The sequence below is a fragment of the Anolis carolinensis genome, chromosome 2 (assembly GCF_035594765.1).
Source record: "Anolis carolinensis isolate JA03-04 chromosome 2, rAnoCar3.1.pri, whole genome shotgun sequence".
Taxonomy (NCBI): Eukaryota; Metazoa; Chordata; class Lepidosauria; order Squamata; family Dactyloidae; genus Anolis; species Anolis carolinensis.
Genome location: NC_085842.1, coordinates 117549023 through 117561144, shown reverse-complemented (window position 1 = coordinate 117561144; position 12122 = coordinate 117549023). Strand labels below are relative to the sequence as shown.

The window sequence follows — 12122 nt, the reverse complement described above, 5'->3', positions numbered from 1 at the left end:
TAATCCCACAAAAATTGTCACTGAATTTTGCATATGTATGGTTTCTTGCTTATGGACAAGTCTAAGCTTTATGTCTCTTTCCCCAAATCTAAATTACCTGCATCTATCTAGAAATTTTGTAGATTTCTTGACTAGGAACCCATTCACATTGCACAGTTACAACACTGATTCCGCTTTAATTGCTGGGGCTGAATCTTATGAAATCCAGGAGTTTGTGTTCTGTTCAGAATCACCAAAAGAGCTCTCTGGCTGAGGATTTTTAAGACCCTTTCCTCAGCTACAAATCCCACAATTCCATAGAACATTGTCATAGCCCATGATTAATGATGTATGTGATTTTCTTTTTAAATGCAGACAAAACCCCTGCATGTTCGAACAAACAAACAAACAAAAAGCCTATGCAACTATTGGTCCCTTATTACAGAATGACTTTGCCTTACAAAGAAAGGGAAATATAACTAATGTTGATTTTCAGTGATAATCAATAGAATGTCTGCACATTTGAATTTTCAACAAAGCTTCAGATTTGGGCATAGGCCAAACTAAGCAGAATCTGTCTGACGGCCTTTTTACCAAACTACTGAATTCAGGAGCAAACTGGATTATATGGTCAGCGCACATCCATACCATGTAGGCCCATTTTAACTGGAGTAATAACCACTGATTGGCCAGATTTACTTCCCCCTAAGAAATAACGAATAGTTACTTGAAACAATTCAGTGCAGAAAGACAGACACATACACATCCATTATTCCAAGTGATGACCACCCCAAGGATGCACTTTTCTGCACAGCCAGATATGTACTATTTTTGCTGATTTTAACAGGAAAACAAACCTGCTTTCTCATTCTTTCTTGACTACATACTAAAACTTTGGAAAAGTGGATTCAGCTATGAAACTCACAGGATGTCCTTGGGTATTTTTTTTTTGGACTAGCTTCCCTCACAAGATTGTTCAGATCTTAAAGAGATCTCCCCTCTCTCTGGATTACAGAATCTGGGACTTTGAGAATCATTGTCCAAAAGAAGAATGCTTCTAAGCTCGAGAACTGTTGTGACATGCAAAGGAGGAGAATGAAGACAGGGTGATGTATACTGCCCTGAACTCACTGGAGGAAGGGTAAGATATACATATAAGACATAAATACATAGTAATGAGATTTTTGTGTGGTCAAAAGAACTATTTCCTTTTTTTATTATTTGTTTAATTTCCCTTGCCTGGCTACCTGAGCTTAACTATTTGGAATTGCTACCATTCTTATGTGGATTTCTCAAAGAGCTGGCGTGCACAGTAGAGAAAAGCAAGTAAACCACGCTGTTGTTTAATGGGGCTTTGATAAGGTATTATACAGCTTTAAATTAATGTCTGCCAGTATGTGGTGGGAAATTGCTAAATCTAAGGAGACAGCTCTTGCCGCTACAGTGACTGTATATTCCAGCTACAAGTACCTCATTAAAAACATATTTACAGAAGATTAACAGCAATAGTGGAGAGAGGCTGGTGTGATCTTGCTACATAATCAGCCAGGATTTACTAGTAATATCACCTTCTCAGGTCCTATTACGTAATTATACTTTGTACCATGAATGAAGAGTCCACCCAAATCCAATGGTCTGTTATACACAAGATGTATAATTGGCCTTATATGACTTGTGTGCCGTGTCTTTGATCAACCTAACATCTGATATGCAACCAGACCATGCAATCTGAGCTACAAAACAAGCAACAGTTCTAGTGCAGAACATATACTGCTGCACTATGACAAATGTGGTGCTAAATTCTGGATCATCCACAGAGTTGAAAAGCCTTAAAAGATGAAGATTTTTCATCCTGAAATCTTCAAAACTTTCACATTGTCTTTGGAATCTTTTGAGGATTTGAGACTGACAGAATCTGGCATGATCTGGTGGGTTCTGGGATCTCTATATCCTTTCTTTATATTGTTGAGTTAAATTGAACATTTTGTGAAATCACAGTGCATCACTGCTGCAGCCAAGCACCTCAAATGTTTCCTGGAGACTTTTCTGACATTGTGGGCCAGTCTGGATAGAGGAGGAAGGGCCTCCTGCACGATGTAGTGAAATGACATAACCTGGATATATTGCAGGCAATGCTTGGCATGTGCACAAAAGACTTCTTGTGACAGTAAGATACAATAAATGAATGGCTGTTTCTACCAGGATACTTCTTCACTTGCCTCATGCTTTCTTGAGAATCAAGAGATACAGACAGAAAGCATAATTTGATGGAACCTGAGCATGTTACTGTTTTGATCTACAACCCCCAGAATTCGATTGGCCATCCTGCCTAGGGGTTTATGGGAGCTACAGTCAGAAAAAAGCAGTCCTTTCAAGCTGTGGGACCATTATTGATTCCTAATACATGATCCATTCTAATTTTCCATTGCATTTTCATTGGTGCAGAATCAAGGCTGCATCTACACTGGACACTTAATCTGGCTCCAAATTAACCATAATGGTGGTCATACACATCAGTCCAAATGCTCTGTGATGCCTCATTTGTTCAGCCAATCCAGCTGGCCCAACATCACATTGAATCTGCTGGCCTGTCCCCTCATCCTCATGTTGCCAACTGCCACTCTTTGCAGTGATACAAGAAAGATCCTTCCCTGTACTGATCAGAGCAGGGGAAGGGTGATGGTGTTATTGCTCATGTTGACAATGGATTGAGCCAAATTGAGTCGAATTCATCTGTCTGCATGTTTGCAAACTCTGAGGTCAGCCTGGCCTTTTTTGCAATTCCACATTATCCCTCAATTTTGCTTAATGGGCAGCAAGGTCTAGTTAAGGGCTAAAAGATCCAGATTCTAGCTAGAGGTTGTTGTGAAGACTGTCAGCACTGTTTTCAGGGTGAATACAGATTTTTATTTTTTTTTTGCAGCTTAAGTAGCAGTCACTGCTATGTAGATCACAACAAGTTTTGAACAAACAATGTTGTCACCATAAAACAGTAATTAGAAATTGCTTGGGAGCTGAACAAAATGTCTCCAGGGATCAAGCCCACCAAACCCAACAGATATGAATGACTGTAATCTGAAGAGACCTTTTTGTATTTTTGTGAGCCAAGTGCATAAGAATCTTTGCCAAACAAAAATGGTACAAAGTGCTAGAAGCTCTTAATAAGATCACACTCCCTGAATAAAATTCCATTCATTTGAGTGGACCCATAGAACATGTAAATGTTTGCCAGATTTGTAGCCAAAGCCACTTAATAATGATTTATTTCCACTTGACATACTATGACCACACATTTTGTTCATACAATGCATCTGCAATTCTATACTTACCTCCTCCCTAGCAATAAATCCAGATAAACTCAGTGGGACTTACTATTGAATCGCTGTGCATAAGATTGAGGAAGAATATTGAGGAAAATGTATCAAACACTGGATTTTTTCCAACTGTGGAAATATTTTAACAAACAAAATATTTTAATATTTTCATGTTTTTATTCTGAAAGTTATACATTAAATAGTTTCTGAATGTAGTTTTTAATATGCTTTTCTAAGTATTTGCTTTTATTATTTGATCCAGGATCATATTGTTACTGACAAGAAACCCCAACAGACCAGTAGCTTACAGATGCCACAAAGTTTATGATGAACAAAGGTCTTTGAAGGTTTATGACAAATATTAAAAACATATTTATCATTTTTGAATCCACACCCCCACACAACTATGAAATTGTATCTATATACATGACATTTCAATGTTGCCTTAAATCAGTACATCTGACAAATTGGGTTGTAATTTATGAAAACTCATAATAAACGAATACTCTTAAAGGTGCTGCAAATTACTTCCTCACTTCTTTTTATCCAGTAATTCACGTTTCTAAGCACCAAGATTATGATCTCTATCGTATATTAAAATATTTCAGCAATGCAGATATGATTCATGATTTGGAAAATGAAGTGATCTGTTTGAACTTGAACAAGAACCTCAGGCTTAACTTCAGAATTATATATGTATAGTTTTTCCAATGCATGTCTTATTCTTTTGGGGCATGTGTTCATTTTGCAGGATAAGAATGAAAGAGCTGCATATAATCCCAGGGTAAAGAGAGAGACATTTGGCTCTGAAAAGTAAAGGGCACTAGAACGTGAGCAGGGAAGCCCCATAAATATTGGAGTGAATTTATAACACTGTTCATAGAGAATAAGAAATCACTAGGCACTCTATTAAGGAGCAATCCCAGATACAGAGAGTCAACCTCTCCCTTGCCCCCTAATGTAAATATTCACTGATACCATCACTCATTATAGCTTCCCCCTCTCCTGCCCTCAGCACACCCTTACGAAACCTATGCCGAAGAAATGGCAAATCCTGGGCACTGCCTCATAAAAACAAACAATGTGGATGCCAGACAGGACCGATCACCATGGCAACTGGATTACAGCCGAGGTGAGCAAAGCTATGAGAAATAAGAGAGAGATTGGAGGGAGTACATTTGTTCCAGAGAGCTAGTGTGGTGTAGAGGTTTGAACGTTGGACTGCAACTCTGGAGACTGGGGTTCAAATCCCGTTCAGCCATGAAAACCCACTGGATGACTTTGGGTAAGCCCTAGAAAACCCTGTGAGAAGTTCAGCTTAGGGTCAGCATATGTTGGAAATGACCTGAAGGCACACAATAACAACAGTAACATTAAGCTCCTTCTGCGTATTACACACATACAAAGATGTGACAGAATGTCAACAGAGGGAACTGTCAACAGTGCGGTCATCTTGGGAAGGAGTCATAGATAAAATATTGATATTTGGAACCTTCTGTGAATTTAAAACTTTGTCTTCATTGCCACCACAAGTGAGGGCTGGAAAACACTCCCATCTCCTTGAAGTGGAGAAAACAGCTCCCTGAGAAAGTACTTCCCTGCCAAAGGGCTGCCAGACTGAACAAGGCTGGAAGAAAACAATCCAGTTGCAATCAAACTAGGATCAATAAAAATACTGCCTCAAAAAACCCGCTATCCTAAGGTCCAAATAGAAAAATCTACAGAAATCAGAGAAGGTGTCTTTGTAATTGTGAAACTCTGGAGAATGAAATGATCAGCCCAAACATCCTATTGTAATTTTGGAATATATTTTAACCATTGCTGAATGTAGGAGGAATAGTAAATGGCGGAAGAAGATTAGAAATGGGATAAATTATAAGGTACATTTAAGAATCCCTTCAGTGCATCTGAACCAGTGGATTGCAAGACCCAGACCATTAGTTTTAAAGTGACATAACACTCTACTTTTTAAAAATTTTCTTCTTTTTATAGTGAAGCTGAATAATGCATTTACTTCTTTAGAGAAAATGCTTGAATTTAGATGATGGTTCGAGAAAGATTGTGTATATTGTTTGCTCAAAATGGGAATGCTAACAAGTTGCAAAATTTCATTCCTTATCAAACGAAGCTTGGTAAAATAAGGGTGAGTGAGGCAAAATGAAATCTGTGTGGATAGGTCTAGTAAAAATGACCTAAATGTATGGAAAAGGGTTTCTGCAAACTGAGTCTCTTAGTAGATTAGCACAGAAAGCTAATTAAAATCTATAGAAAAGAGAATTCTACCTGATGAAATGAAATGGGTCTAATTTAAAGCATAGTTTGCTATAAACAGAGGAGAGTAATTAAAATGCAAAAAGGTCTGGAAACCATGCTCTATGACAAACAGCTTAGGTTGAAGGATATGTTTAATTTGGAGAAAAGAAGGTTAAGACATGACATAATAGCCATGTTTAAATATTTGAAAGGATGTCATATTGAGGATGGACCAAGCTTGTTTTCTGATGCTTGAAGGACTAGGACTGAGAGTAATTAACTCAAATTACAGAAAAAGAGATTCCACTTAAAGATGAGAAAGAATGTCCTGGTGGCAAGAGCTGTTCAACAATGGAATATCCTGCCTTGGATTGGTCTTAAGAGTTTTCCTTATCTGGAAGTTGTTAAACAAGAGGGTAGATATCTGTCATAGGTGCTTTGATTGTGAATTCCTGCATGGTAGAATGGGTTGGACTAGACTGTCACTGTGGTCTCTTCTAACTCTATGGTTTACTCATTCTTGCTCCCCAGAGCAGTTCTGTATTTTTTTCTAAAAGCAATAAATGTAATTAGATGGACATAACCTTTCCCTTCTCTCTCACACACAAACATGCGAACCTACAAACATTCAAGTTAGTAAACAGGAACTGATACCTATTACCTGGAACAGAAAGTATCACTCTGCTTGGGCTGTTTATCACATACAAAATGCTCAACACTCAATGGGGATGTTGTCCTCATACTGAGCTGTCCTTGTAAAAGTTAAATACCAAGGATGAGAGCAGTCACTTGAACCGAAACACCAACTGCCTGTATATTTCAGCCCCTGGACATGATGCATGACTCTTGGAGAAAAACTGAGGAGGAGGAGACAACTGCAGTGGCAGAATGGTTGGTTGCCTGGGAGAAGACCCAAGAGAGCACTCAGACAGCAAAGTATGAGCTCTGGAAAAACTCCTGGGGAAAAGTGTTATTGCTCAATAATAGCTGTGGAATGAGCTATCTGAACAACTTTAATGAACAGAAATGAGACCAACAACAAAAACCAGAAAAAAGTAGGAATTAGTGTACATTCCAGAGAAATAGCCTGGGAATTGTCAGCATGAAAGAGACATGCACCACATGCTGATGGTGGAAGACAGACTGAGATTTTTCAGAAGCAAACACATTCTAATACAGAACTCTATGACCACAGTTCATAAAGGGATCAGCTGCATAAGGATGTAACTGTTTGCTCCTTGCAGATGGAATTTGCTGAAGAATCCACACATGAATGTAAAATCCAATCACAGCATGTTAAAAGCTAAAGGAGACTACCAGTTCCTCTCTTTTAATCTCTTGCACTAAGAGAACTAAGGCATTCTAGATACATGCCTATGCAGTCTTTTCCTTGAAATGTAAATTTTTCCTAAGAAGCATTAAAAACATACTCAGACTCTGTACGTGTATGTCTTCAATTCACCTGCTGATTTATGGTGACCCCATAGATTTCATAGCATTTTCTTAGGCAAGGAATATTCACATTTGGTTTGCCACTGCCTTCCTTTGAAATATAGCATTATTTGCTAGTCCAAAATCCATATACTATCCAGACCTGACCCTATATAGCTTCTGAGATCAAATGGAATCTTGTGCCTTCTGAGTATTCAGATATACTAATTTTCTGTAATTTAATGTCTATATCTTAAGTTTCTTGCAAATCCTATAATGAACCTCCTAACAAATTAACAGAATCAAGGAAGCTTCTTCAGTAGAAGGAGGTCAAAGATCATCAGCTGCTACTGATTCTGATGATAGTCAGAGCGCATCCAGACAGCCCCTTAAAAGTGAGAGCTCCTGTGTTTTCATGTGGGGTATCCAAATGACACCTCACATAAAATCGAATGCATTCGGCACAAAGCAGGAATATCCTGCTTTGTGCTGAATTAATTTGATACTGGAAAGACCTGGGTCGAATCCAGTATGGCCACTGTCTGGACTGCCTCCTCAGAAGTTGTGGGACTTCTGAGAGTGCCATCTGCATAGCAGCCTCACGTTTTCTGGGCTAATCAGCCTGGAAAATGCAAGAGGGCTCTAACCCCTTCCCCCAAACTCCCTAAAAATGGGAGGAAAGTAAAATAACTTACCCGGCTGCCATTAAACTGCTGCCAGAACTCTCCTGGCGTGTAGAAATGGCACACCAGGAGAAGGGGGGAGGAGAAAAATAGCTCCTGCCCTTCCCTTCTCCTTGTGTATCATTTCTATGCTCCATGTGAGCTCCAGCAGCAGTTTAATAGCAGCCGGGTAAGTTCTAAGGGGTTTTGGGGAAGGGATATGAGTGTCTCTCTTTCCTCCCAGAATTTTCCATGACGGCATGTGGACCCCCCCCCCCCCCCCCAGAAAAGCATGCGCTTTCTGGGATGTGTGCGGACTTCAATCCAGGCGCAATAGTGTTTTTAAAACGCGATTGCTCCTGGGTTAAAGGGATGTGTGGAACCGCCCTAAAGCAATAAATCCACTCCAGGTTTAGTTGGAACTATCAGGAGCTATCCAAGGTGCTGAAACTGTTTGAGGAATGGTATTCCTTATTTTGGATGACTCTCTTAAAGTTCTGATTACAGCCTGGAGTGGATTCCCTGCCTCACTGACAACGGAGTTGCCAGCAGTAATTAAAAACTCTTACATGCAGGGAGGCATTTCTAACATTGACCTTATATAGTATTTATTGTTCAGATGCACAATATGGTCTTCACTTATAGAAGGGTTCTGGTTCAACATTTGTTGTATACAGTGAGGGCCCTTTCAGACAGCACTTATATCCCAAGATCTGATCCCAGGTTTTCTGTTTATCCTAGATTATCTGGCAGTGCGGACTCATATAATGCAGTTTAAAGCAGAAAACCTGGGATCAGATCCTGGGATATAGGGCCTGTCTGGAAGGGCCCTTAAAAGTATCAGATAGGGAGTGTGGGGGAATGATCAATTGTCTGGTAGTCTGGAGAGTCACTGACAGCTATGGACTTGTATCAGTTTGACTAGAGTCCCTTCTCCTCTATACAATTATAGCACTATGACCCCATCCTGTGGAAACCCAGGTTTTTTCAGTTTAGGGAGTGGTATTTAGAAGTGTCAACCAGAAAGCTTTCATGTCTCATATACTTCAGCATTCCAGAGGATCCAGGCATGGCAGTGAAAGTGGAATTGTTGTGCTATAATTCTGTAACATGAATTGTCTTTCTGCATTTCTGTGTCATATTTTCAGATTTTCCTCTGCTTCCAGGCTATTAGTAACCTGCTACATTGTTCTTGTGTGCCTTCAAGTTATTTCTAATTAATAGTGTCCCTTATTATTATAAACGTACACACATTAAAAAGCTAAAGCCAACTGGGACTTCTCAACATGTACACATACACAGTAAACTTTATAGATGCACACTTCACTTGTGCATTCTCTGATTGTCTAACAATAGGAGATAATTCAACTTCTATATCAAACTAACTTCCACACAAGAATTGATCCTTGTGTAAAAGAACCCTACGAGCTGCATAACACAGTGAAAAGAGCACATGTCCACTTATCTAAATTTAACATAGTGAATTGTTAAGCACAATGGTATTCAGCATAGTTGCTTTCTCAGATGCATGTAGCATCAAATGTAGTTAAGCCTTTAGTAACCAAGAAAACCCTCTTAGACAACATTAGTGCTGCCATACAAACCAGCCAACCAAGTGGCAGAATCTGCCAGGTCCAATAGACTGAAGCATGTCGGAAGAAATGTTTAAGCAAAGATGTCGTGATACCTCCCTTTCTCCTTCTCACCATTCACCCAATTCTGCTTCTCCTCCTTTTCTGCAAACCCTGTAGAGTCAATCTTCAAAGGAAAAAAGGCAGTCAGCATGCAAGGAGGCAGTGGCAGGAGCAGCAAGAATAAATGGGTTCACCCTAGCTTTCATTGCTGTCAAGGAGTCATGCTAACTAGCAGGTTCTTCCGTGGAGTGCCAATTTGGTCAAGCCTCACTGCCATGCTGGAAGTGATGCACAGTTCTCTCTATACAGGTCGGCCAGCCATTTGGAGTGGGGGTGGGGAGCAACGTGTGTTCCAGGGATTTCATCTTCTTTGCAGAATAGCTTTGTCTTCTCACCCATTCTCCCCACCCCCATCATCCCGGCCTCCACAATGTAGGCACAAATAAATCCATCTGTGTACAGTAAGTACAGGAGATCCTCTTAACACTCTGTGCTCTATGCAGTACAATCAGCACTAAGCATGGGCTCAGAGAGTATGCTAGGTATAAGAATAGAGGCATTCTCTGATAACAAATCCATTCATGCGGTTAAAGTAGTCCACTCTGAGGTCAGCTACCCCTCCCACCAAACCACCGTTGAAAACAAGCTACTGAAGAGCATTCTTCTCCAGACGAAGTGACATTCCATCTCCAGCAGCCTCTGACAGCCAAGTTCTCAATCTCCTACTCATTAGCAACAATTAGCAGTCAGTCAGCAACAAACCTGGCCAAGTTGGCTTTTTCCAGACCACTCTCTCCTTCGCAACAGGGAGGACAAAGGATAGAAACTTCTAGAAACTGGTTTCTTTAACCCAGATGCTGAGAACAGAATGCAGTGATTTCCATACATATTTATTTCAGTCATCCATTTCCTATGGGATGAGCAATTCCACGTGTGGAACATCACAGATTGGATTTTGAGAAAGGCCAAAGTGTGCAATTGTCTAAGAGATGAAACCACTATCTGAAATATGCTTCTTGAAAAGAAGGTCCCATTGAACACAGTGGAAATGTGGTATAGCAACTTGAAAACTGGACAAGAAATCCAGGAAAGCAGAGTTCAGTTCCTTGATCAGTCATGGATCTTGGGCACATCACAGACTCTCATCTAAGGGGAAAGTAACAACATGCCTACTCTGAATAAATCTTGCTAAGAAAACCCAAGGATAGGGTTTCCATAATTTGGGGGTGAACTTTAGGTGAATAATAACAGTGAAAACGGTGTCCATGGCTCAGTCATGGAGCCCCCAGATGGCGTAGTGGACTAAGTGACTTGAAGGTTGGGTTGCTGACCTGAAAGCTGCCAGGTTCGAATCCCACCTGGCGAGAGTGCGGATGAGCTCCCTCTATCAGCTCCAGCTCCATGCGGGGACATGAGAGAAGCCTCCCACAAGGATGGTAAAAACATCAAAACATCCAGGCGTCCCCTGGGCAACGTCCTTGCAGACGGCCAATTCTCTCACTCCAGAAGCGACTCAAATTGCTCCTGACACACAAAAAAAATCATGGATGAGCCATGGGTGACCTTGAGAAAGTGATGGTCTCTAAAGTTAGAACAAGCCAGAGACAAATCTCTGGATAAAACTTGCCAAGAAAACCCCTAACTAGGTTCATCCTAATTTGGGTGCTTGAAAGCAGCTGATACCAACAAATGTTTATATAATGGTGTGGAAATTGTGCAGCGCTCTAGTTGTTGCTGAAGGAAGCTCCCAATAACCTGGGCCAGCACAGATAACAGTGAGAAAAACACATCTGCTCTGTTTGCCACTTCATCTCCATAGTAGCGATTGACTTTTTAAATGACACCTTTGTTGTTAATGCACAATTAATATCACTTCTAATTTGGCCTCAAACAAGGTCACAAGAAGACAAGGAACACACTCTCTTACTAGCCAGTTGGCAGCCAACTGTTACTCTTGCTCTCCCCAGTCCTCAGGATATGTGATTTACTCAAATGAGAATAAAGAGATGTCCAAAAGGGCAGGGGATTGTGAATATAAATACACCAAGCATATTACTGACATGTTATCACCTTTGTGAAGACATCAGGGAATTGTTCCAGTCACAGTCTCACCATGATGAGATACCCGTTTGAGAAAAAGGAAGTATCCCTTCTTCAGTTTGTCACAGAGGAAAGCACTGCATGCAGAGAGATGCCATGAAGCAGACGTCATGGCTAAACCCCAATACTGGAGCCTGTTGGGCATTATTATCTCCCTGCCTCTTCTTGTCTTTCTCCCACTAGCTCAAAAGGTACTCGCTCCTTCTTTGATTTTGCACATTAGACATTGACCGATCATCCATTTAATGTGGAAAATAACCCCGTGGTGATGATCCATAGTATGATTGATAGGAAATGACAGACAATTCAAAAGACACTAATTTAAAAACAGGCATTATTGGCATGCGTGAATACATGATTTTCACATTATTTTTGTTGTTTTAACTGAGCCCAAAATTATACTGGCTAATAAAACTGGGGAAGGGTCTGAATATCCCAAAGGCACCAGATGCCATCTGATCCTGAAAGTTAAACAGGGTCAACCCTTGGATAGCAAAACTACCTCTGAGTATCCCTTGCCTAAGGAAATCCTATGCAGTTAATGGGATTACTATAAGTCAACAGGCGATCTGAAGGCACCTACATACTCACAATAAACCAGACCAACACATTCCTAAGGGGTATTGGAACTGTCTACAGTAGACCTATCCCACTCCAAGCATACTGTTCTTTAATGGGCCTTGGGTAGAAATAGAAAAGAGTGATGGTCACAATTTTTTTTTTTTTCGTGTCAGGAGCAACCGGAGTTG

At 40.4% G+C, this 12122-nt stretch overlaps 1 protein-coding gene and 1 long non-coding RNA gene across 12 annotated transcripts in view; one reads left to right on the top strand and one right to left on the bottom strand.

Annotated features, from left to right (window-relative positions):
* Positions 1–12122, bottom strand: part of ablim3 (actin binding LIM protein family member 3) — a 185123-nt gene that overhangs the window by 140399 nt on the left and 32602 nt on the right. The gene's annotated exons all lie outside the window — the stretch shown is intronic.
* On the top strand, positions 743–6986 carry LOC134296200 (uncharacterized). Its single transcript, XR_010002813.1, has 2 exons — positions 743–1120; positions 4309–6986. It is a non-coding gene; the product is annotated as an uncharacterized LOC134296200 (long non-coding RNA).